We start from the raw sequence: 25,623 nt of genomic DNA on the forward strand, positions 1-25,623 counted from the left end.
GGAAAAAAATGAGCTGCTTTTTGTAACACAGCTCTAAGGAGTGCCAAATGTAGTGTTGGTAGCCCAGTAAGGAGTGAATTATCGTCATCCAGTTTAAACATGACAAGGGCATGTACTAAGGTATTTACATCTTGTTCAGGATTAAACTGCCTGAAACCCCAAAAGAATCGAAGTTAGCAGGTTGTGATTCCGAACATGGCATGACTGTTGAGGTTAAAAGTCAAATATTTTGTTATCCTCTGTAGATTATTTAGCGTCCAGGAGATTATAGGAATTGTGCCTCGATTGTAAAAAAAAAAAAAAAAGTTGTTTTATTGCAGAGATTTACGAAAGTTCGGCTTTTAAGCAGTTCAGCTTTACATTAGTTACCCATCCATTTTTGGATATTCTCCAAGGTCTAAAAAGAAAACTGGGAGATGTTTTTGGGGAAAAGTGAATTTGAGATATGTCTGTGCATTCATTTTGCTGCTAGAGGATCCCTAAATTCCTAAGGATGACCCCGAGTGGTTCCACATTGTTTTTGAGACTAGTTGCAGCCTACCATTTTGTGTCTTTTTCTTTTTTACAGGGGCAATATACAGCCCACTGTCATTGACTAGGTTGTTTATCAAATACCCTTTTCAAAAAGTAAGTACTTCTAGGGCAGATATTCTTTCTGTAGTAAAGTAGCTCTCTGGCTATTGGAAATATATACAAACTCACGGATGGGGATCTTTTACTCAATGTATCTTTGGAATTTCTCGAATTGAGTTTCTTGGTCAAATATATTTTGGTATTGCTAGTCAAACATGTATATTTATCCTGTGTCTTCTTTCTATATAGGTGAAATTATTTGTTACTGACACAGAGTTGTATATCGGCTTCCAACTCACTCTAAGTGAGACCTTAGATTGAACACATTGAGGAAAATAAAACCTTTTAAGGGGTTCACTGATGCACCTGGTCCTTAAACCAACAAAGAAGAGATTGGCACGGAAGCTGGAATATCAAAACAATAATTTATTAACCTCATATGAGGGAGACTGTGTCAATACGGTACCCTCAGGCCACTGTATGAGACAGTCTAAGGAGTACAGAAATCACAGGTCTTATATACTGTATTTACCGCTGAGCATGCAGAGAGACTCAAAAAGAGGCAGTACAAGTGTGCACATGAATAGCTAGTTACAAATAAGGACACATAAGAATCTCTTAGTCAACAGAGTAGGAGGGGTTACAATATTGCTGACATTAGTAAAATAGCCTGACCGTTATACACTAAGAGCAGGTGCATTCTGGCAGCTACAGGTCTTTCTGAGCATGTGCAAGGCTTTGGCTCAGTGCTTAAAGAGTTAACTAAAATAGATGACACAAGCAGAATACAAGGACAGGCAATAGTGAAGAGGGAGAAAGCACATGGGTAACTAAAATGGCTGCCAGAAACAAAATGGCTTCAGCTGATGCTAACAGCCATTGCAGCTAGTTTCCACAGATGGCCGTTTTAGCATTAGCTGAAGACATACGCTATGATCTAGAAGGAATATAGGAGATATTTTGCACATTTATTCTCGTAAATTAATATCTTGATCCATTGCTAGGTGGGCATTTACATTCTAAACATTGTTAAGCGGGCATATATAAGGTATAGACAGGCACACAAAGCGAACAGAGCATTGGGTCATAATGAACACACAGCTAGCAGGAGAAAATAATGGCTCTTATTACAAACAGAACTATCAATATTTTCCAACCCCAAGATAAAAAAGCAAATCCCAAAACCATCCAGTCCAGTTTTAGGGCTCCTATGTAATTCAGTGACCATCTATTTCAATTTCAGAATAGCCAACAGTACGTATCTAATATGGTATCTTAATAAAAAAACATTTTTTTAATAGACCTTTCCAATGTTCTTTTCATGAGGGCTAGAGTACCAATTAATACACTTAGGAAGAGGGCAAAGTAACATTTGTCAACTGTTCAAAAAACGTTTCTCTTGCAGAATAAATATTTCTAATGCAAATATTAAAGAAAATACAAGGATCATTACAAAAACAAGTTTTGCTTCAGGGGACCAGGAGGACCAAACGGGGCCATGGGAATTAGGACGAGGAGCCACAAAGGGCTGATCCTCCTAAAAAATGGGACGACCAAAGGGGTACATTGCTAAAAAGTACTTGAAGAATAGAAGCCGCTGTACAACCAGCCAGAGGGGAGTCTTCTCCCTGTGTTCGTCTGAGCCTCACAGGAAGGCTCCTATTGTTCATCCAACGGTGGAGCTGCACAACTTGCAACTCAAAACAATCACGGCCCAGTTTAAAGGGAAAAGTTTCTTATTTCAGGATAGGGCAATCACCCTCCGGGGCAAATGCCCTCAGCGATCCTGTCCAGTGTCTCAGGCAGTGCACCAATTTTCTTCACTTTAATCTAACAGGCACCAAAGGCACAGCACCTGTACCCTGAACTCAAGTCCTTCCCTAACTCCTGTGTTGCTCCACTGGCGCACTGCTCTTTTGTTGGGGCCAGAGATTGTACCCGGTGTGCTCCTCTGTTTGATCAACAAACAGAGGTGCAGACTTGCATTTACTTAGGAATCAGGACTCCGAGGCCTGAAGCAACCCTTGTTTCAAAAGGGGTCACCTCAAGCAAAAGCCTCCTTGCCGTCCTTGTCGGTCTGTGACTCTCTCAGCTGGGCATCAAAAACTGGATTCACAAAAGGATCGATCTGTGACCCCGTCTTTCGCCCAAGACAGTGGCAGGGGTACACACTTCACGTGCCAGTGCTTCCGGCCTTTTACCTTCACTGAGGTCCTAGTTGCCAGCAATGCCTGTGCTGGTTTCCCTTCACCTTGGCTTCAAGCTGGACTGGCGCTGACTCCCCAGGCTGGATCTGATGTCCGGGCCCCTCTGGCAATGATTGTAGGGCAGCAAATATCTATTGGTGGACATAACAAAACATTTTTAGACAAGGCATACAAATACTCTATCAACAGAGAGGATAGTCTATTTCCAAAATACCTTTTTTTTTTTTTTGCTTGGGGCGCCCCATACATTAGCAAGGCACCCAAGAACCACTTAATCTATCTGAGAGTAAAAAACACCCTGGACCTATTAGCGGGTATAAAAGGAACTTTTTGGTGAACTGACAAGAATAAAATGTTACACTATTTGAAGCAGCCAAGGAAGTCTGTTTATTTATTAAATTCTGAGGGTAAAAAGAAAAACAATACAGACATACTCTAAATCCTTACATTTGTGTATTCCTATATTATTCATCTGAAGAACCTCAAGAAAGGGAAGTTTTAGGACAAGCATTCTTTTGTGCTTCTTGTCTTAACAAGCTTGTGTTTCATAAGTCATAACCTTTCACTACTTGTACAGGACTGCAGACAATTCTAAAATTATTTTTCTTATGTACAAACACCTACATTGTACACTTAGGACCATGCGCTCATCTAAAAAGTGCTAATTTAACAGGGATCCTGTCAGCTCAATTGCACAGACTAATAAGAGACTAGTAATGCCTTTGCAAAAACTGTATGTAGCATGAGAATAACATAAACAATAATGGTGTTATCACCTGAGAATTTTAGAACAAAAACTACCCACACATGATTCCCCTTTAAAGGTCAAATAATGGAACAGCAATCTAGACTACTCATCCTTTCATAATTTCATCAGACAGGATGGGCAGCAACATGGCGTATTTTGTATTCATTTTATTAATGCTAACAATAATTTTAAAACCGTATTACTGAATAGCCAATTAAATGTCTCATGGCTGTTCCTAGCCAGCTTAGATAGGCTCAAGAGAGAGTGAGAAATCGAGAGAGAGAGAGAGAACACATAAATCAAGAAAAATGACAGTGTTACTTAATTTTGCTTACCCTTAATTTGCCCAGGAGCTAAGCTCCCTAATCTCCTCCCCCATGCGACAGTAGGTAACCTGAAACAGGTGACCTTCTGTCGACACTATCTACCCCTATGTTGGGCAGCTAGGAGAAACCACACCAAAGAGGCCATAGGACTGTACCACTTTACTAGAAGACCTTAATCCTTAACCAACTACCAATTCCTTTTTAACTCATTGAGCTGTGTAACATAAGAGCACATTAATGCAATTTTAAGCAGTATTTCTGTATGTATGGCAGAGCTATTCTCTGCACATGGTCTACAGACGCTGCTATCCCTTGATACTGTTATCCAATAGAATAAACCTCACCTGCATATCTCCTACACTTGTATTATTGCGCAAGAAAAAAGTGATAGCCCCATGTGCTCCTAACAGAATATGCAATATTTCCTGTAGCTAATGTTACCTAAAACAGTTCTGTGGTGTCCAATCTTGTTCCAGGAAGGCTTAATCAGGGCCATAAGTGCATTGAAACAACTAAGTAAATTCTTCCATTTCTTAATTGTAGTTACAAACTTTCATAGTGTAATGTAGAAATCACATACTGACAGTGGCTCCCTGCGTGGAAATTTCACGTTCAGTGGGGCTGGTCCGTTCTAAAAACAGACCTTGGTCTCTGACCCTTAAACCTGTTGTCCCCTGTCTGAAAAAGGCTATTTCCATGTAGCAGGACTGCTTTTAAAAAGTAAATTGTGCCGTAAATTGTGCCCAAACTCGACTTTGGTGGTAGGGGCACTTAAAATGGATAACTTACAATGTTTTGGCATATTAGGGACCTCCAGGGTCTCCCCTAGATATTCCAGGGATGGGGGATCAGAAATGTATAAGGTACACCCTTATGAAATTAGTGTTTATGTGCCTGGGTAAAGTGAAATTTCTCATTGCACTCCCTACATTGTGGTAAAGAGCTGCTCAAATTCAACTTTGATGCTAGGAGCTTATATATTTTTCACAGTAGGATTATTAGACATTATAAAGATCATAAAAAGGATTTTAGTGCAATTATTTTTAATACTTTTTTTCTCATATAGTCCTTTTTTTAATAATGATCACTAACTCTTTTGATGTTTACACATATGAAAAGCAAGCCTCATTCCCTTCCTTTTGCCTTTAAATGCATGTATTTATAACACTAAGCACAGAAGCTGCACTGAAAAAAAAATTTTTGCCACTTTTTAAAGGGCAGTAATTATTTAACATCAGAACAACAGATGTGCTTATGTAAAAAGCAACAAGAAAGAAAGTCCCTACTACGAATCCTTTCTCTTTTATCCAAAATAATTAAATTGTATTTCTAACTTCCAAAAATCAGTAGATGTTAACGCACGTGCCTTCATATCACGCTGTACAAATTTAAAACCCAGTTTCCATGGCTTAATCTGTAGCTTTGTGGCCGGGTATAGCCATGTGTTGTTTACTCAGCTGCACTTTTACGACCAGCAGGCCTCCATTTCAGAAGAAAAACCCTTTGCTGTATTGTAATGTTCTGAAAAAGTTTGATCTCTAGCTGTTTTGACAGACAGCTTCCTCTCAGTCAAACAGCGTTGAACAGCTGTTTAAAAACTCTTTTTCTGGTGCTGAAATTTGAGCCCGGTGCAGTCTATTTAAAACACAGGCATTCCAAGCCAGCACAAATCTATTGTCTTTTTAATGTGGAAAAAGGCGCGTTTATTTCAGCAGCAACCAATTTACTCAGACGATGTGAAAGCCTTTTAATATTAATATCTAAGGTTAATGCTGTAACGTTTTATATTGAGTCCTAGTTATTGCAAAGCACACAATTTCGTTTTCTGAAACAAGTACTTCACAAGTATGTCAGTCCACAACCACATAGACCTAGCCACTCAAAAAAAACAAAAAAAACAATTAACCCATTAATCAACACTTAGGACAAAAACAAGACAGCCCAGAGAGTACTCAAACCAAACCATTTGTAAATACCAATTGTACGTCATATTTACAAACGAAAGGACTCTCAAAAAAAGGTACAGAGATTACACCAAGACAAATAGACAGCTGAAAGACTGCCATGTTATAAAAAAAAAAAACAGGCTCAAGCCTCAGACCTTTTTCAAAAGTTCACCAAATTACTAGTTGGGCTGGCAGAACACTCAAAAGCGCTCCATATCACCACTTATGAATTTTACTAAGTGCGCAGATCACGATCCTTTTTATGTATATATATTTTGTTCCATGGTGTACTGGTCATCATGGAAGAAATACCTTTTTAATATACCTAAACCTATTTAGGTATCCCCTCTAGGGGAATCAGTTGAGTACTTTCCAGATCCATATTGGTACCTCCAAGACAGCAACACTTTCTACGAAGTGTGCTAGAAGCAGGCATGCCAAGAATATTGTAGCATATACAATATTATTCACCAAGTGACACTTAACACAATGTGTTCCGTTTTCAAAATTTAGAGAAAAATCTCCTCATTACCTGCCTTCATTTGCTGCAGCAAACAAACAAACAAACAAACAAACCAAAAGCTTGGCCAAGTCATTCCAAAACGTGTTGCTAAAGCAACCTTACCAAAACAAAGTCTCCAGCTCCCAACTGCCAAGTTCTGAGTGACCTAACAGTCGTTTTATAATACTCACACCAAAGAAGATCTCAGTCGGGAGCAGCTTACACCTGGAGGGTCAGATCGGGAAAACCGGAAAACACGTTGGTCTGCAAAGACAAAGAGTCTCTTTGTGCAGGGTACCTCCTCAGTAGATTCCTGTCCTGTCCTCCTCAGTAGATTCCTGTCTTCCGTCAAGATCACTCCCTTGAATAGCCGCTTCTCCGACGAGGCCCACGTTCGGGTTCCAATTTGTAGAAAATAAAACCTTTTAAGGGGTTAACTGATGCACCTGGTCCTTAAACCAACAAATAAGAGATTGGCACGGAATCTGGAATATCAAAGCAATAATTTATTTACCTCACATGAGGGAGACTGTGTCAATATGGTACCCTCAGGCCACTGTATCAGACAGTCTAAGGAGTACAGAAATCACAGGTCTTATATACTGTATTTACCGCTGAGCATGCAGAGAGACTCAAAAAGAGGCAGTACAAGTGTGCACATGAATAGCTAGTCACATATATGGATACATAAGAATACCTCAGTCAACAGAGTAGGAGGGGTTATAATATTGCTGACATTAGTAAAATAGCCTGACAGTTATACACTAAGAGCAGGTGCATTCTGGCAGCTACAGGTCTTTCTGAGCATGTGCAAGGCTCTGGTTCAGTTCTTAAAGAGTTAACTAAAATAGATGACACAAGCAGAATACAAGGGCAGACAATAGTGAAGAGGGAGAAAGCACATGGCGAGTACATGGCTAACTAAAATGGCTGCCACAAACAAAATGACTTCAGCTGATGCTAACAGCCATTGCAGGTAGTTTCCACAACATTAGATGTAAGTTTACCTATAAACCAGGTACAGTTTATGGATCTGGACTATATGATGTTTTGCTATAAACTATTTTCAAGGACAACTAGAGAGGTTTCTGCATTATCACGTCAAAGTTACTATCCAGTTTGTTCATTTTTCCTCTTTGTAACATCTGGCATCACATTCCTATCTCTCTCTACTTATAGGTGTAGCATAACTAGTGGTTCCATAAAACAAATCACTTTACCTGACTAAGGATTGGAGGTTGGATTTACCTTATCAAGGACCCTTACCGACAGATGGTTATTGCGAATAAGGAGCTGTTGGACTCTGGTACCTTTTTATCATAAGGTGCCTATACTGGCCAAAACAGGTTTTTTGTCCAGACTTACGCAGAACAAAATATAGGTTATATAACTCCGTTTATTATATTTTCTTTGTGTGTTCAAGGTCTCCTGATTTTCTCGCCGAAAGGTTGATGGTCCGCTCATCGTGGACGGATTTCCTAAACTTGGAGTATTGCTCTCTTAGCTTAGGGTAGACATATTCATGTGTAATAGAACTCAGAGAATTTTTCGGTCCTCTTTACTTGGGCCATCATGGTATCTTTCATTATATTTTCTTGCATGGCTGTTTCACATTGAACTGTTTGGCCTTTTTTTTTTCCTACACTGTTCTGCTTCACATTGGACTGTCTGGCTCTTCCCTGCTCATAATTTTATAGATGAATTTCTTGTATTGGATAACTGTTTAACGTTTTAAATTTCTTTTTGAGAGTTGGCGAATGTTGTTGCAGGGATTCTGTTCATGCACAGAACTATGCACAGGAAACCAGGACCTCAGTGAATTGTGGTGTACCAAAAAACTCACCTCAGTGCCCAGAACCCCTATCCGACTAGCATCAGTGTCTCATTCATTATCCATATCATCTCGAAGCTACCAATGAATAGACAACCCAGAACAAGCGACTTAGAGTACTCTCAGGAATGGTGGGAATCAGAAACACCTTTTTGTTGTTATTCTCATATCAGTCCACAACAAGAGTAGTCAGAGACACGGAAAAGTTTAAAATGTTTATTTTTAACTATGTGCTCTAAGGTGCAGTACTTTGGCTAATACAAGCAGGTAAATGGTTAAAAATAAAACCATCACCATTGTTTGTTACAATACCATAGAAAATGAAGGGAGAAATCATATTAAAAATGATAGTGGAAAACAAGTCCTATAATACTTTGTGAACCACCCTCCCTTGGCTAGTAAACTAGTTTTATAAACTAATAGAAGGTCTCTAGGTTTGAATGGGGAACCCCATACCTCAAATGTCAGCTTAGGTGAATCACATCACAGGATCAGCTCTGCTCTCTGTGTCTGGAAAGGTTTTCTTCAAGTGTCTGAATCATGCATGCAAATGCAATATTAAAGGCACCCGAGTTTCAGATATTTGCAGCTGTGTGCGTGTTGTGTCTAGAGCGTGGGCGGATCAACCTGAATTCAACAGCATACATGGTTATCAATCAATCAATCAAAAAACCTTTATTTCGATTGTTTAAAATCATAAAAGTACATAAATAAAACAATTCATAATGATGTATTCAATCAATACAAAAACCATAATGAGAATAAAAATGACATACTGTTTTATCAACAAATAAGGCCCCCCATTTTATTTATAACAATCAATCAATCTGTATTGTTGCATATCAATTTCCTGCGGATTAACCACATTGCAAGTAAAAACTTAGAAACTGTTACCACGACAAGTGGATTTAAATCACTTCGCAAAACCCTGAAAAAGTCAAGGTAGCTCCTAATACCCAGATTCAAGCATAGCTGAATAATCCATTTCTTCCGAATGCTGGCGTATGCTGGGCAAAAAAGCACAACATGTATCATAGTTTCCTGTTCAGATGAGCACCCCGGACAATTGTGCTCAAGGACACCCACCCATTTATCAGTGAAAGAATATAAAGGGAGTGACCCATATCTGAACTGGAGAAACAGCTTCTTTGCTAGAGTGGGCTGAATAACATCGAGGTCAGGTACAAAGGCGTAATAACACTTAACGTCCAAAAACTGGTCGGTCAGGCTAGAAGGCCTAACTAAACGGTAAGCTTTTGTGAGAAAGTAGTCTTTGAGTGCAAGGGCAAGACTTTTTTTGGAAGTGCCTAAGATAGAATTCTCTGGATTAGTCCAGAGATGTGCAAGGCCAATGTTGAATAATGTCTGCCTAACATACTGGAGCCAGGGGATCTTGTCAGCCCCAAGTAAACCCAAGATTACTTTCAATTCGTCTCTGTAACAAGCCAACTCTGGTGTACTCCAAAGCCTTTTCCAATACATCACTGGACGCATGGCAATGACCTCAGAAATAGGACGAATATTAAGATCCATCCTCAATGGCATAAGCGGAGTATTGATTGGAAGTGATAAAAGTTTCCGCAAAAAATTGTTTTCAGTAATGGTCAGGTCATTTGTGTTACTGAAACCCCATAGCTCAGCCCCGTACAGTGTAGAGGATCTAGATTGAACACAGTAAATTTCTAGAGGGGCACTTATAATTTTTGAGCAACAGTTCTTATGGACTTTAAGGATGCCCCCCACAGCCTGGTTGAGTTTTAAGTTGGCTTTACAAATTTGTGGGGACCAACCCATCTTGTCATTTAGGGTCAAGCCTAAATACTCAAAGATAGAAACCCGATCCAAGGCGACTCCTTCCATTTTAGGATGTGGATAATTGGACGATTTTACGTTGAAAGCCATATACTTTGTTTTACCAATGTTGACCACCAAATTCCTTTTATTACAAAAACTTAAACTGGTCCAACACCCGCTGCATGCCCATTGGGGATTTGGACAGCAGCAGGGTGTCGTCAGCAAACATAAGGGCAGGGAATTTTCTGGAGGCCAATTTCGGTGCATCAATGTCAATGGCATCTAAAAGATCGGCAATAAGGCCATTAAGGAAGAGGGAAAACAAAGTTGGGGCAAGTACACAGCCCTGTCGAACTCCCTTAGCAACAGGGAAAGGGCCGGTCAAATTGCCAACTTTTCCGTAGCGGACTCTAGCATAGGTCCCGTCATGGAGAATCTTCAATTGATGACATAAGTAGGGCGGGACACCCATATCCAGCAGTAGGTGCCATAGCTGGTTGCGATCCACCATATCAAAGGCGGATTTCAAGTCCACGAAGGTCATATATAGGCTACCCCCGTCCAGTAAAACATGTTTCCAATGGAGCAACTGGAGCCTAAATAGTTGGTCCATAGTGGACGTTTTGGCCCTGAATCCAGCTTGAAGTGGGGTTAGTATATTATTCTCTTCTATCCAACTCTGTAGGCGTTGAAGAAGAAGCCTAGAATAGATTTTTTGGCTCACATCTATAAGGCTTATAGGCCTATAATTACCTGGATCAAGGGGGGATCCCTTTTTATAAAAAGGGATAATTTCCGCACCCATCCAGGTAGATGGAACCGGTGAGCCTTGTAGGATGGTATTGAAGAGAATTTGGAAATAAGGGGCCCAAACCTTTGGTTCATCTTTGTAAAGGTCCCCTGGAATACGGTCCAACCCCGGAGCTTTATTGGCTTGAAGCTGGTCCAAAGCCAAGACCACTTCTGATAAGGTCCAGGGGGGTGCCAACCAGGAAGGATCCTTGGACATTATGATAGCTGGGGGATCGATGCACCTACTGGTGTTAATCGAATATAATTTTTCGAAATGAGAAGCCCAAGCGTCTTCGGAAACATTTGGGTCAATCGTACTATTGCCCTCAGAGCTTCCAGAGTGGACAAGATTCCAGAATGTTCTTGGATCTTTTGCCACAAGGGCTTGTCTCATAGCAACCCATCTTTGCTCTTCCCACTCAGACTTAGCTGCAAGAATTACCTTTTTGTAAGCTCGCCTGGCTTCCCTAATAAGTAGGGGGTTACCTCCTCTAATGGCCTGAAGAAGTTCCTGTTTGGTTAACCTACATTTCTTTGTAAACCAGGAGTTAGACTTGCCTGACGTCTTTATATTGGGCTGACCTACGGTGTAAAAGGAACCGCCCAATTTAGCTACTAGATCTTTATGAATTTTGTCCATGTCTGAGATTTCATCCACTACACTGCTGTTAGTCTCTGACTTAAACACCTTATCAAGTAGGGGGAGAATATTAGAGTACAAGCTGGCTATTGCTGTTTCGGACTGTTTTATAGTTTGCCAGCGAATCCTCTTCCCCCCTTGTATAATTCTTAAATTACCCGCTGGAGGAGTAGCTATTTCTAACCCTGTGTTCAGTAAATAGAAGTTTAAAACAACTGTCAGGGGATCATGATCACTCTCAGTGCGTCTAGTTATTTTAAAATCCAGGATATTGGGCCATAAATCTAAGCTCACCAAAACATAGTCAATCACAGATTCATGTCCCATTCCCCTATAGGTTGGTTGTCCTGGAGTATCACCGCTAAATCGACCGTTACATGCTCTCATAGAGAAAGCATAGGTAAGGGAGGTTAGCTGAAGAGCCTTTGGAGACCAGTTTTTGACTGGATACATATTAATAGGAGGTATAAATCTAGCCTTATCTTCGTGAGTGAGTGAAGTCACTCCAGACAAAGGCTCAAAGTGACAATTAAAATCCCCACCTATCATCAACACTACCTCGTCTCGGAGTGATTCCAGAAGTAATGATAAAGAATCTAGGGTGGAGGAACGACCACCTCCTTGAGTACATCGCGAATAGATATTAATAAGTGCAATCTTAGGGGTCTTTTTATGTAACAAAAGAATGCACAGTATATCGGTGCTTATCGTATCAACCCTCTTAATATTAAAGCCAAGATGGGTGCCTACCCAGACACATAGGCCCCCCGAAGGCCTCCCTCGAAGTCCCTTTATAGCAGGAAGCATATATGTAATATAACCTAATCGATGGATAGGTTCAGTTGACCAAGTTTCCTGGAAGAGACAAATTCCAAAGGGGTCAATAAAGGAGCACCATTCTGGGTTACCAATGTTAGTAGCTAGACCCGCAATGTTCCAGCTAAGAACTTTCAACTGATTTTCGATATTTGGAACAGTCTCTACAAGATTAGGGTAGACAGGTAGGGGGGCTGTAGGAATTGGTTGTGTCTCAAAAATACCCCTCAGAGCTAAGGGTTCAGTGCAAGCATCCCGCATAGGACCATTAAAATTAACATGATTGACTTCTGCTTCGAAGGAAGCTAGACCTTCGATAGGCATCACCAGCAATTCACCTTGATCTCTCTTAGCATCATCATTATCATGAGCAGTGAGGATATCTCGTTCAATCGGAGGAGTAAACCCAACTACTTGTTTGCTAGAAGAGTCAATACATTGTGGCTTCACACTGATCACACCCCCATCCTGGAAAGACCTCACACCCCTCAACTGCTGTAGTCTTCAGTCGCACCCTTCCATGTCTGTTAACACATCGAACCTATTTACAGTCTCCAAGGGTGTAAATTGTCTTCGATACTGCATTCCCCTTTTAATATTTAGATTGAATCTAGGGGGAACAATATTCCACCATGAGGGATCTGCAACAGATGCTAGATGTTGTATCTGTGCGGGGCGTCCCATATCAAGAGAAGCTAAATAATTCTGGTAAATAGGTCCTTGGCCACTTACATGGGTTGTAGGGAACACCAATGATCTTGGATAAAAGTATGTCAGTGAACGGGGTATAATGGAGTTCATTCCATTGCCCGAAGGCCAATTGAGAATATGGTCCACCACTCGAGGGTCTCTAAAGTTTACTACAACTACATCGCCCTCGAGATCTTTGCTTCTACCACCCAGCCATGAGAGTCGTCTGACATGCACTATTTCTCCGTTAATATTACTTTTGATAGGTCTAAAAATGCTAAGCCAGTGCATGATTTTATTTTTTAATTGGACGAACCCTTCCCTTTTGTTATCTGTTAATATGGGAACCCCCGTCAGAATGACCACATAAGGCACGGCTTCAGGGGGGAGTTCGACCATTGGACCTTTGTTCAATGGCATCCTTTTATATCTGGAACTCCCCACCCCCTCCTGTAGATTTCTTGCAAATACATTATCCATTCCTCTCTTCGACTCATTAGCAGAAATTTCTGCTGGTTTGTTTGCCACCGCAGGGGGAAGTAGTCTCAGTTGATGGGGCTCTCCTAAATTAAAAGGTACTGGTGCAGCTTTGGGGGCTTGACTAGTCGATTGTACGCCCGGGTGTAAGGAGGGCAGCACCATATTCACAACGTCCCTTGTTGCAACATCCTTGCTCCTAATAGCACACTCAATGGTTTCGAGACGTATCTCCACCCTCTTGAGCTCCTCTAAGATTGGAGAAACGAGGGACCTAAATAGTTGTTCTATACTATCTAATAGAGGGGTAGGGGAAGCTGTTTTCAATCCCGGATCAACAGAGAGGGCAATAGGTGCAGTAGTGCTTACTTCCTTGTCAAGAGAAGTTGATTTGGGTGAGTTAACTAAAGCGGCAACAGGCGCCTGATCAGGTCTAATGTCCGACTTGGAATGTTTACCAAAATCTTTATGGCTAGTCTTACATTTTTGGTATTCGCCCCCTTTTCGCCTTCTTTTGCCTGGAGGGGGGCCATAAGCCTTAGGCGGAATTGATTTAATCGCCTTGTGTCGTACGGATTTACTCCTATTAGTAATAGAATTAGTTAAATTAACAGTTGGTACACTAGGGCTGGGAGGAGTGAGGTGGCTCCCCATCTGATCATATAGGGGGGTAGGAGTACATATAGAATCTCGTAGCAAAAAAGGGACACTCGCAGAAGGTATAAGGTCGTCAATATCACTATGGCTTTCGCCACTCGGGGGAAGAGTCTGAGACATCAGATCTTTAGAAGCCCGAATTTTCAGACTTTCAACCGAGCGACGACGCTCCAACCTTCGCTCTTCCAGGATTAACTCCCTGTCTAGTTCAGTGGGGACCCTTGTAAAATAACTGTCAATTGTACCAGTTGAAAACCCCCCCGACTTTTCTACAATGACATTAGCCAAGCTCTGAGCCATGGCAACAGGGCACAGCCACAAATCAATACAACACAATGGGGGCGTTAGAGAATAGGCCCAGCCCGGCCTCTTGCGGCCTCTGAGGGCCTAAGAGGGCCCGCCCTTTGCCCGGCGCGCGTCCCGCGCGCGTCCCGCGCTGCGTCAGACAATACTGGTTTTAAAGGTCAGGTAGGCGGGCAAACAAGCGAGGGGGGAGTGTCCGGGAAGAGGCAGCAGCTGTTTGCAATCCTCACGCTGCAAGCGCCTCGCAGTCCCTCACAGCCAATGCAAGCGCCCAGCGCCCAACGGTGACCAGCGATGACCTGCTACACAGCGTGTTCCACAAATCCTGGCACGAGCGGCTCCCGCGAAGCGGGGGCCGCGAGTCAGCTTTTAAAGTCAGGTAGGCGGGCAAACAAGCGAGGGGGGAGTGTCCGGGAAGAGGCGGCAGCTGTTTGCAATCCTCACGCTGCAAGCGCCTCGCAGTCCCTCACAGCCAATGCAAGCGCCCAGCGCCCAACGGTGACCAGCGATGACCTGCCACACAGCGTGTTCCACAAATCCTGGCACGAGCGGCTCCCGCGAAGCGGGGGCCGCGAGTCAGCTTTTAAAGTCAGGTAGGCGGGCAAACAAGCGAGGGGGGAGTGTCCGGGAAGAGGCAGCAGCTGTTTGCAATCCTCACGCTGCAAGCGCCTCGCAGTCCCTCACAGCCAATGCAAGCGCCCAGCGCCCAACGGTGACCAGCGATGACCTGCTACACAGCGTGTTCCACAAATCCTGGCACGAGCGGTACATTGTTATTTGACCTTGACGGCTTCTGCACACAGTGTTCAGACTAAGGTCACGGTACCTCTGCCTCTCGCCCTGATGTTTCTGGTAAGTCTTTGTCCAGCTGACGCGTTTCGAGGCAGTTTGCCTCTTCTTCTTGGGCTCATTCACATAAATGGCAATGAGGGCTTTGCTTCTAACTCTATTTCCGGCATGTTGTGACGTTTCATGGCCCCCAGGTGGGCCTCGCTCAGTGCTTGTGAGTGTGGATGCATTCTGGGACACGTGGTCCCTATAGCGGCCATAATAACACCCATAGTGAGTTCAAAGCACATTGGTGATTTATTTTAAAAAGCATTTTATTCCCTTAGTAGGGTCCATAACATTTGTGCGAGTCTCTTCAGCATTCGTCTCACTGCACTGAATTAGGTCTAGCATAGTTTTATTCCTCAGCCTCTCCTTTATTCGAGACGGTGCTTCCTCTTCATGGCTGAGGCGGCCGGGTCAATATGTGTTAACCAAATGCCCAAAAGCTTTAAGAGGGCGCTCCCAGTGAGCCCGCCATTCGGCGTACCTCTGCTACTCGCCTTGATGTTTCTTGTAAGTCTTTGTCCAGCCGACGCGTTTTGAGGCAGTTTGCCTCTTCTTCTTGGGCTCATTTACATCAATGGCAATGAGGGCTTTGCTTCTAACTCTAAACTGCCTTGAAACACGCCGGCTGGACAAAGACTTACCAGAAACATCCGGGCGAGTAGCAGAGGTACGCCGAATGGTCACTGGGAGTGACCTCTTACAGCTTTTGGGCATTTATAGTGTGTCTCTGTCCTTTGGATGCTGTATTCTGTTTTGAATGGCATAAGCAGTAAAATGTGATAGTATCTGCCACTGTAGGCCACCCCACCCATACCCTAAAGTCTCTAATGGCGTTGACAGGAAAGATTTGTCTCTAGTTGTGCTACCTATCCACTCAACACCATTCCCTTCACCTGAGCGCCTCCAAAAGTCAAAAGATCGCTATTACCTGCTTAGTTCCCTGGGGTTCCATCTTGTAGCTGTCCTCTACACGGGGCCCTCCTCTCAGGTGTATGTTTAGTTGTAGGTATAGATGTTGTGGCAGTAAATCAGTTACAGCATCAATATTGCTATGCTGGGGTGGTAAATTCGGAGCAACAATTGGCTTATTTGTCGCCAAATAAACTACTTCCTATAGCAGCAGCATTTAATGGAAATCTACAAACTCATTGTAGAGTGCTTGTGATGGTGGTAGTCACATGTAGGGTCAATGACATCCGGGGTATGCTAACTAATTCTTTGGAAGGATTATAGGCACACAGGTTTTCTTTCCTGCCACAAAAAGGTTTGGAAGCCTTAAATGTCCACTTATAGATTATTTGAAGATGTTTACATAATGAGTCTAAGCATCCATCTTGTCCTCTACTAAGATCACACAGTGTAGAAGAGATGGCCTTCAACCCAATTGGGCTTCGTTGGAACCTATTTTTTCAGGTATTTGGGTGAGGGGAGCAGCTGTGCAGAGATGAACTGACTATACTGAAAGGAAATGTGGTTAGAGCAATTACAACACTACGTGCCAAGATAGGGTCTGGAAGACGCTACCCTTTTCAGTGGCAGGACGTGTGGCGCTTGCAGAAACTACTATATTATTCTGTCACCCTACCCAGACAGAGTTTTCATGAGATAAATACATTACTTATAGATTTTAACAACAAGAATACTTTATTTGGTTATAAATCCATCGAATACAATAAAATAAAGTGCAAAAAACAGTCAATTACAACACCAAGTTTAAAAAGAAAAAAAGCCGGCATATACATGTATATAGATATATACAGTTTATACATAATAACGCAGTATATTATGAAATAACTCAGAGTAGGTCCTACAGTAAACCAGATACAAGTACAAGCTAATTATAAAAATTAATCTGTGATCGATATCCATAATTTTCCCTAAGCATGAAAAAACGTAATAATCTATGTATACTCTACTAAGCTACCCTAAAAAATGTGCTTAAATCTGACAAAGACGGATACCAGGACACCCATGAGGCTCAATACTTCAGTTGCTCAACATTTAGTACGGGGAGGGTGATTCATATTGGGGTAGTGTTTTACCCCTTTTGTACCAAACAACCCTCAGAAAGCAACTCACAGCGATAACTGTAGAGTCTGAAGTATCAGATTTCAATATTCTGAGTGTGACATGGCAACTCCTAGTCCCTATATTAGAACATACCAGTCTAATACACTTAGATCTTGCACAAAGGTACTCTCTGCAACAAAACAATATATGTTCCTTTGTTTTCGGAGCCAATGCCTCAAGCCGGGCAAGTACTGCGTCACACTATTCCACCATTTTGCCCGCATGCAATTTAGGGCAAGCTTTCCAATCGAAATCTTACATACAAGCTCTTTGCTAAAGAAGATGTGTTATTATCTAGATATATTTCAAACTGAGGAGCAAGTTTAAAGACAAAGAAGTGGTTGGTTGAAAGTCTGTTGTCCAAGTTTAACACAAAATGGTCAAAGACACAAGTTCAATAGTGGGACTTTAAAACTTCTACATCTGTTTTTTTGATGGGTGGTCCCAGACTCCTTTGAGACCTAATTTGATAAGTCAAGTAGAAACATACTTTAAACAAGGGATTTTATGAATTTGGTAAGCTCAGTCATTCCTTTAGACAATTCCTGTAGTGAGTTAACTCAGTGGTAGACCACAACCATAGCCAATAAACCAAAGGTTTTAATTTCACTAGATCAGATATTCTTTTTAGCCCAGTGTCATAAAACGATGGTACAATAAGTGTGCTTATTGGAACTGAGACTAAAGATCTAATAAAACTATTCTTAGCACTGGCCAATTTGTGAGAGTCATTAAAGCCCCATAGTTCTGCTCTGTAGAGAGCAGCATTCTGAACATTCTGAGCCTTGCTACCAGGGCTGGGGAAATTGAGCAAAAACTAGTATTAAAGTGCATGCGAGCAATATCCTTGGATCCATATTGTATAAGTAAGGAACTTTTGTTTAATTGGAGTTCCCATGCAAATCTATCCGACAATTTAATCCCCAGAGACTCATAGCTATAGACTTGCTCCAACTTGTTGGAGCCAACCCTCATGGTGAACTTTCTTGGGAGTTGGTTCCTAAATACCATAATCTTTGTTATAGAAGCATTTATTTCCAACCCTCTTTGATCGCAGAACCTAATAAAACGATCAATTCGATTTTTTCGGCTAGTTAGAGTCTGGATATAAGTAATGAATCGTCCAAAAAAGTAAAACGGGTATCTTAGAACCTTCCAAAGAAGGAGAATCATTCAAACATTCCAATAGCTATGTAGCCAGATCATTAACATACAAAGAAAAAATTGTAGGCGCTAATACGCACCCCTGGTGAATGCCTCAATGGATCGGGATGTGATCAGTCAGTTCAGCTTTAGCACTTTACCGCATTTGAGCATAGTTATCTTTAGGGAGTTGTGGTCAATGTTCACATCTTCAAGTAAGGGCCATAAGTGCAAGTCAAAAAGAACATAATCGTTGACAATCCGAAAAGCCCCTCTTTTAAAACTCAGTGCCATCTCTGGGCCGGATCGAGTTCACCCATTACAAGCTCTTAGCCCCAACCCACCACAATCAAGGCTAACGGGAAAGCTACGTTAGCAAAATTCCTACGTGTAGTAGCAGTTAATGTGGGAATGTTCCACTGTTCATCCTCCTGCTAAATCAGGGCATTAATGCAAGTAGAGGGATAAAAGGTGGCATTAAAGTCACCGACAACAATAATCTTAGCATACTTCTGGCATTCAATAGGATTATCCAAATGTGCTACTGTTGAAGAGTCTCTGCTTGCTGATACTGATCTTATATAAGCATAAAAGATTACCACACTCAAACCCGAGGAAAACTTAAGATGTACCCTCAATAGATCATTTTAGAGTCAACTTTTAGCATGGTAGGTGTGCAAGATACAGAGTTTTTAATTAAGACCAGTAGGCCCCCTGACGCTCAACCAGATTTCTGAGGTGGCATAGACTCTACACTGTAAGTGGTAAAATCATTGAGATACACTTTTTCGGTTGACCACATTTCTTGAAATACACTCATATCATAATTTTCAATATAGGACTCACAGTCAGCGTCACATAGTTTCGGTTTTGTGCTAGCCAAATTCCATAAAATAATAGAGAAGTCGGCTATCTGAGAAGTAGCCTTCTGCCTAATCTATCCCTGGGCCTAAATTTTGCCTGGGTTGGAACACCCTGATCCTCCTGATGGCTCAGGTCTAGACACCCCACCTCCAACACTACCATAGAAGCAACACATAGACTAGATTCATGCAGATACGAAGTATCACTTATAGCTGAACCCATGTTTATGGGCATATTCCCCATTCTAAAACTCAGTCAATCGACTACATTGGTACTTGACCCTCACCCCCCAACCAATTCCTCCCCCGTCCCCGATCACACATTTTTAAAAGTTCTAGAAGGATAGGTGCATTCCCCTGGTTAAATAGGAGCTTCCAGGCTTGATGGAAGATATAACCTAAACTTAATTGCAGAAGAAAAATCCCAGCTGGATGTTTGGTATGTAGGTCTAGGCTAATAAGCCTATCAACCAGTGCCTTATAAGTTAGTGTTACAGAAATAAAGTCATACTGGGTCGAACCCAATAGACATCGTTTAACATCTATGTCCGACCTTATTATCCATAAACATTTGCTTTTGTTTCTAATACAGTGTATGAATTTCTTAGCTAGATTCTGAATCTTTCAATGTACTCGGGCACGTTTGAGAACAGGGGTCATATACACTACCTTACTCATCACGCTGGAGAGGTGTGCTATTCAGAGTGGTAGGATATTGTAGTAACCACGCTACGCTGGTATGATGTAAACCAAGTAGATTTATTCACAGGTTGACATAACAGCAGTATAAGTCTTGTAAGGCAGTCTGTATGTGGTAATCAGCAACCCCACCAGGAGCAGCCTGCTAGCTGCTCAGCCCCTCTCACCAACTGTCACTCCTCATCCAGTCACCCAGGCATTCCACACATAGCGCACACACCAACATTCCACTCAGAACACACACACACAGGCTGAGCAGCTAGAGAAAGGGTAACATAGGAGAAATACCATGAGAATACTACAGATATCTAGTGGATAACTTCCCTGGTAAGGTCGAGCTACTCCAGACCCATGGTTGAACATTAGGCCTACTAGCACAACTTCTCACATGGATTGTTCTTTTATTAATTAAGTTGGGGGGATTGTATGCATGAGTCGGAGTGGGGTGAGGGACTAACACTAGTTTCTGTGGGCCAAAATTAGCCCTACCTAGGGATCTAGGCTAGTCAAAGAAGCAGTTGGAGCCACTTTATATGTATGTGGGGGGGAAGGGCTCGAGACTTTGAAGCATTGCCAGTGTCAGAATCATTCATTTAATGTTTGATGTTCCCCCTTAAAATATCACCCGTCCACTTTAACTTTATTGTCCTGTATTTTAATTGAGTTGTCTGAGATTTTCATCGACATACTCGCCATTTCCTTTCGTACATTTTTTATTTCAGTCGCAATAGTTTCTGTATTAGCACGAAGAGCCTGAATTTCCTCCAAAATTAAAGAAAGCGAAGGTTCAGATGACTCCACCACTTTTGATTTTATTGGGGGCGGTGAAATCGGCTGTTTTCTTTTATTATTGAGAGGATTTTTATTATCCATTTTTGAGAAAAAATAATAAAATTTGAATAAAAATGAATAGTTTATGAGTAAAAAGAGCGAAAAGATGCAAAGCAATCCTCCAAAATACTGGTGCAGCAGCTAAACTGGACTAGGGGTGTGGCTAGGCCCAAGCCAGGCCCTTTCCTGAAGTATGCTCCGCCCCCCTGACAGACTAACCAGGCAGTACCTCAATGCAGAGCTCGGAGCAGGAACCAGGGAGCCAGAAACACGACTTCCCACGATCAAAAAGGCCTGAAACCGCTTCACAATGCTGGTAAGCCTATAATGTTAGCAGCGACCTCCTTTTAAACAAAATTCTGACAGACATTCGTCGTTTTATATGGAAAAACGGGCGAAAACGCGGAGGAGCTCACCGGGTGGCGGCCATCTTGATTCGCGCGTGTGTATCTAATTATCGCCCTATCTCTTTAATTAATCAAGATTGTAAATTATATCCCAAAATATTAGCCACACGATTATCCCCTGTACTAGATTCTATTATACATTCGGATCAATCTGGTTTTATGAAAAATAGACACTCTGCAAATAATACAAGAACTTTATTACATGTCATTGAACAGGGTCATACGTTAACTACTCCTTCAGGAATTATGGCTCTGGATGCTGAAAAAGCCTTTGATAAATTGCATTGGCAATTTTTATTCCATGCTTTATCATCATTTAACTTTGGCGATAATTTTATTCGTATGATTTCAGCTCTATATTGTGCTCCTACTGCTCGTCTATTTATTAATGGCCAAGTTTCAAATCAATTTTCCCTCTTTAGAGGTACTAGACAAGGATGTCCCCTTTCTCCGCTATTGTTTTTAATTGGCATTGAACCTTTCCTTACATCTATAAGAAAATGTGATAACATTAAAGGAATTATTATTAATGAGATTATTATTAAAACTTTAGCGTATGCTGATGATGTACTTTTATTTATTAGTGACCCCTTATCCTCATTTCCTTCTTTATTAGAGATTATAACAAAATATTCTATGGTGTCTGGCTACAAATTAAACACTAATAAAACTGAATTTTTCCCTTTAAACATTTATTGTACTCCTGATATGATACCTATGAATGAAATTGTTTGGCAAAAGACTAAATTAAAATATCTTGGTATTTTATTTTCCTCATCCATAAAATCTACTGTGGAAATGTGGATTTTCCTGATCAGTTATGTCCCCTATCTTGGACCCCAACGATTCTATATGCATGTCACAAGTACATGTGTGTTCCCTCCAGTTCCAGTTTCCAAGACGCAAACATATGTGTGTCTACCGTCGACATGTTCTCTGTCAGATCCGCCATCAATGGGCTGGATATTCAATTCCTAAGTATGAAAAGCCACCGACTTTATATGGCTAAGGTACTCCATTTTTACAGTTCAGGCAAGTAGGCCCGATTCTTTCCTCAAAGCCTTTCCCTGCTCTCTGTCTCTGACAGTTTCAGCTTGAGCTCGCATCTGTATCCATGAACTTTGTCCTACTCCCTGTGCAGCTAACGGTGCCTGCCTCGGCCAGTTTTCGCCTGCCTGCCAAGAAGCTGTATTTCACCTTCGAATTATCTATTTTGCTCTTCAGCCGATGCATTCCTGTCTAGTGATTTAGGTAAACATTTCCTTTAGCTCACAAGCAAAGGACTCAGCCTTTCCGTCCTCCTGCAAGTGATTCATAGCCCTGTTGCCATGGAAAGTTTTCTGCCCCTCGCTTCTCATATAGACACTTAGACGCTTGTACACGCACATACAGTTAGTATAGAATAGATTCTGTCCGAGAGTCCTTCCTTGTGGATAACATAGTTCTCTAAACATAGGATGTTAGATATGATTTGGGATTAGGTTGACATGACCCCCTAGACTTCTCGTCTCCACATGTAGAGCTAAATGTCAAGTCCCCTTCACTCCCTAGTTGCACGTCAATCACACGTCATGCTGCTGCGCACGCATCCATGTTAAGTATTATCGTATAGATCCACCTATGTAAGATAATGAGAGCCAATCATGTTTCTTTTTGCTCCTTATTACGCCTAGTTTCAATTACGTATCACTATGTTAATTTATCTTATCAATTGTTACGCCTTTTTGCACTTGTTTCATTGTAAATGTATGACCTATAAAAGTTACTTCTTGTCAATAAAGTATTGTACTTCACTTCCTGAACCCTCGTGGTGACGGAACCTGAAGGCCGCGACTCGAGTCGGCCATTTTGGATGGAATAAAGCCCATTTAGAAACCTCTTATACCACGGATTCTGCCTCTTGTTATTCTGAGCTATTTTACTTTATTTTTAAAGATTCCGTATGAAATTCAGTTTCGGTAAAAAGAATATTTACCACATAATGGCGCCCGAACAGGGACACTTTCTCATCTCACGCGCCGGCGGTGCGTTGCAGGCCCGGTCTCCTGCCACAGCTGGACGGACCATAAACGCGTACCAGCAGGATTTCCTGTAAGCTCCCTCCGGTCAAGCGGGGGCGACTGAGGCTGCGATCAACCCAGACGAGGCGGTGAGAAGTGCGAAGTATCCCGACCAGAGCCTAGCTGAGAGAGCAAGATCCGAGGTATACAGAAGCCCACCAGGTTTTTCGAAATCCCGATGTCCAGAGGGTCCGCTATCCGCAGTTATCGAGTCCTGTCCATTCTCTGAGGCCTTCCGTTTCAAGGAGCTACTCGGTGAGTACCATCGCCGAGGAGGCGTGTTGACGCGCACATAGGTTGTGCCGGTCAAGACGGATTTGGGTACACAAATCCGGTCTGCACTGTTTAGCAGTGTATATGTACTGTTTAGCAGTATATCAAGTATTCCGAAGTATTTAGTTATTGTCAAGAATTCAGCGTGGTGATTAGTTAGGCAGACTGTCATCATTGTCGGTTATTGTTAAAATGTTTAATGTTCAATGTTTAAAGTGTTCAAATGTCTTGCATATTGTGGTATGAATGATTGTTCTTTGTTCACTGTTCATTATTGTGTTTTTCGTATTAAGTGAATTCAAGAGTAAGTATCAGATCAGTTGTCAATATGCCGCTCTTCTCGAAGTTAAGACAGATTACTACCAGAAAAGGGGTGCTTGAAGAAGCAGTTCCTATTCCTCCTAGGGACACTCCAGGGCATTTTATGTACCACAAGCATGGCTTAGATGCCATATTGTTTCTTGATCTATGGGTAGATTATACCAAGGGATTGCCGGAAAGTCAAAGGTGGCCCGCAGCGGGAACCTGGGATGCAGAGTGCATCATGAAAGTGGAGGAAGAGTTATGGAAAAGAAAGGTCAGACAGTCACAGAAAGACGCTGTTGAGTTATGGCGTAAAGAATCTCATAGACGTACAGAAAAAGCACGTAGACAAGAAGAGAGGAGTAAAGAAAGTTCAAATAAAGTTCAAGAAGATCTATTAATTGAGGAAGGTATCCGAGTGAAGTCAGAACAAGTAAATAGACAAAGAAATGCTCTTATGAATGGTATGTATCCCCTTCTAACCGAAGGACTACCAAAGGCTGTTCCAGGGATGCCAAAAGACTTGCCACCCCCGTTATTTCCAATTAAGGTACATCAAAAGGGGCATCCCAGAACCGCAGAAGATGTTTTTCTTTCCTCATATCTAGACGACACAGCTCCCGAGTATACTAACGCCACACTACATAGACCGTCTGGCGGAGGGGTTCAACGTCAGGATCAGGTATCCGACCCCGTGCAACAGCAAGTCCCGATACAAGCTTCGGCAAGCACATCTGTCCCCGCAGTCGATTCTACAGTGGTATCGACACCCATAGTTGCTGTGTCACGTTCAACGAACCCATTCACACCCGATGCCCCAGATGGGGCCACGGGAGGTGCTAGCAATACCTTTACACCACCCAGAATAAATAAACTTGTCTTTCAAGAATCAGCGCATTCACGTACACCTAAATTCGTAAGTGAACGTACGCTTAAGGAACTCCTTGTAAATTGTAGATATGACCCGGTGGTTGGTAAAGAGGACGAAATGGTCCTGGCATCATTACGCATCAGGCGAGCCGCAGAGTATTTAGCAAGGTTACCAGGAATGACTACGCATCTAGATAACATATACCATTTTGTTCAAACAGGACGAGATCCAGGATGTATTAACAGAGCTATGGAATTCCAGAAAGTAGAGATACAGGGGGAACTGTTACGTTTCCTCATAAACTGTGTGATCAGAAATCAAGACCGTCCGGGGGTAGACCCGAATGCAATGCTTATTCTTACAAGATGGAGCCAGAATATATCAGAAGGGAGACACGATAAGCAAAATTGTATAATAGCCATGTGCCGAAAAATCCGTAGAGAAATAGAGCGTATTCATGAAGAAAGATTGGGAACAGACGAGTTCGAGCAAGATGAAGTGTCCGAATCAGGGAATTCCGCAAGACAGTCAGAGACCATAGCCTATGTAGGCAGAGGAAGATCCTGTAATAATGCTAGATGTTTTTCTGATCCCATACACTCTGTATGCCCAAATAATAGCAGAACGTATCCGACGCCTGTAATAAATCTGAAGTCTCCTGAACATTTGTTTCAAGCCGCAGATAAAATACTACGAGAACGAAGGGGTTACCACCTCCTCGATTCCATGGATGAGCAAGAATTAGCCAGATCAGCTGTTCACTGGATTGACAGTCCTGAAATATACGGTGATGAGACCGTAGCACACACGTTTTTTAATCTCAGTGCAGATGAACAACGTTTAGCTGGAATCTATATGATTCAGCAACTCCTTATATTATATAAGAGCCAACATGCTGACCCTGGTCCTTTACCTGATATATTAACGGAACTACTCACGAACAGATGGAGAGGTTCTAGTAACA

Source organism: Triturus cristatus, chromosome 11, assembly GCF_964204655.1.
Source record: "Triturus cristatus chromosome 11, aTriCri1.1, whole genome shotgun sequence".
NCBI classification, from domain to species: domain Eukaryota; kingdom Metazoa; phylum Chordata; class Amphibia; order Caudata; family Salamandridae; genus Triturus; species Triturus cristatus.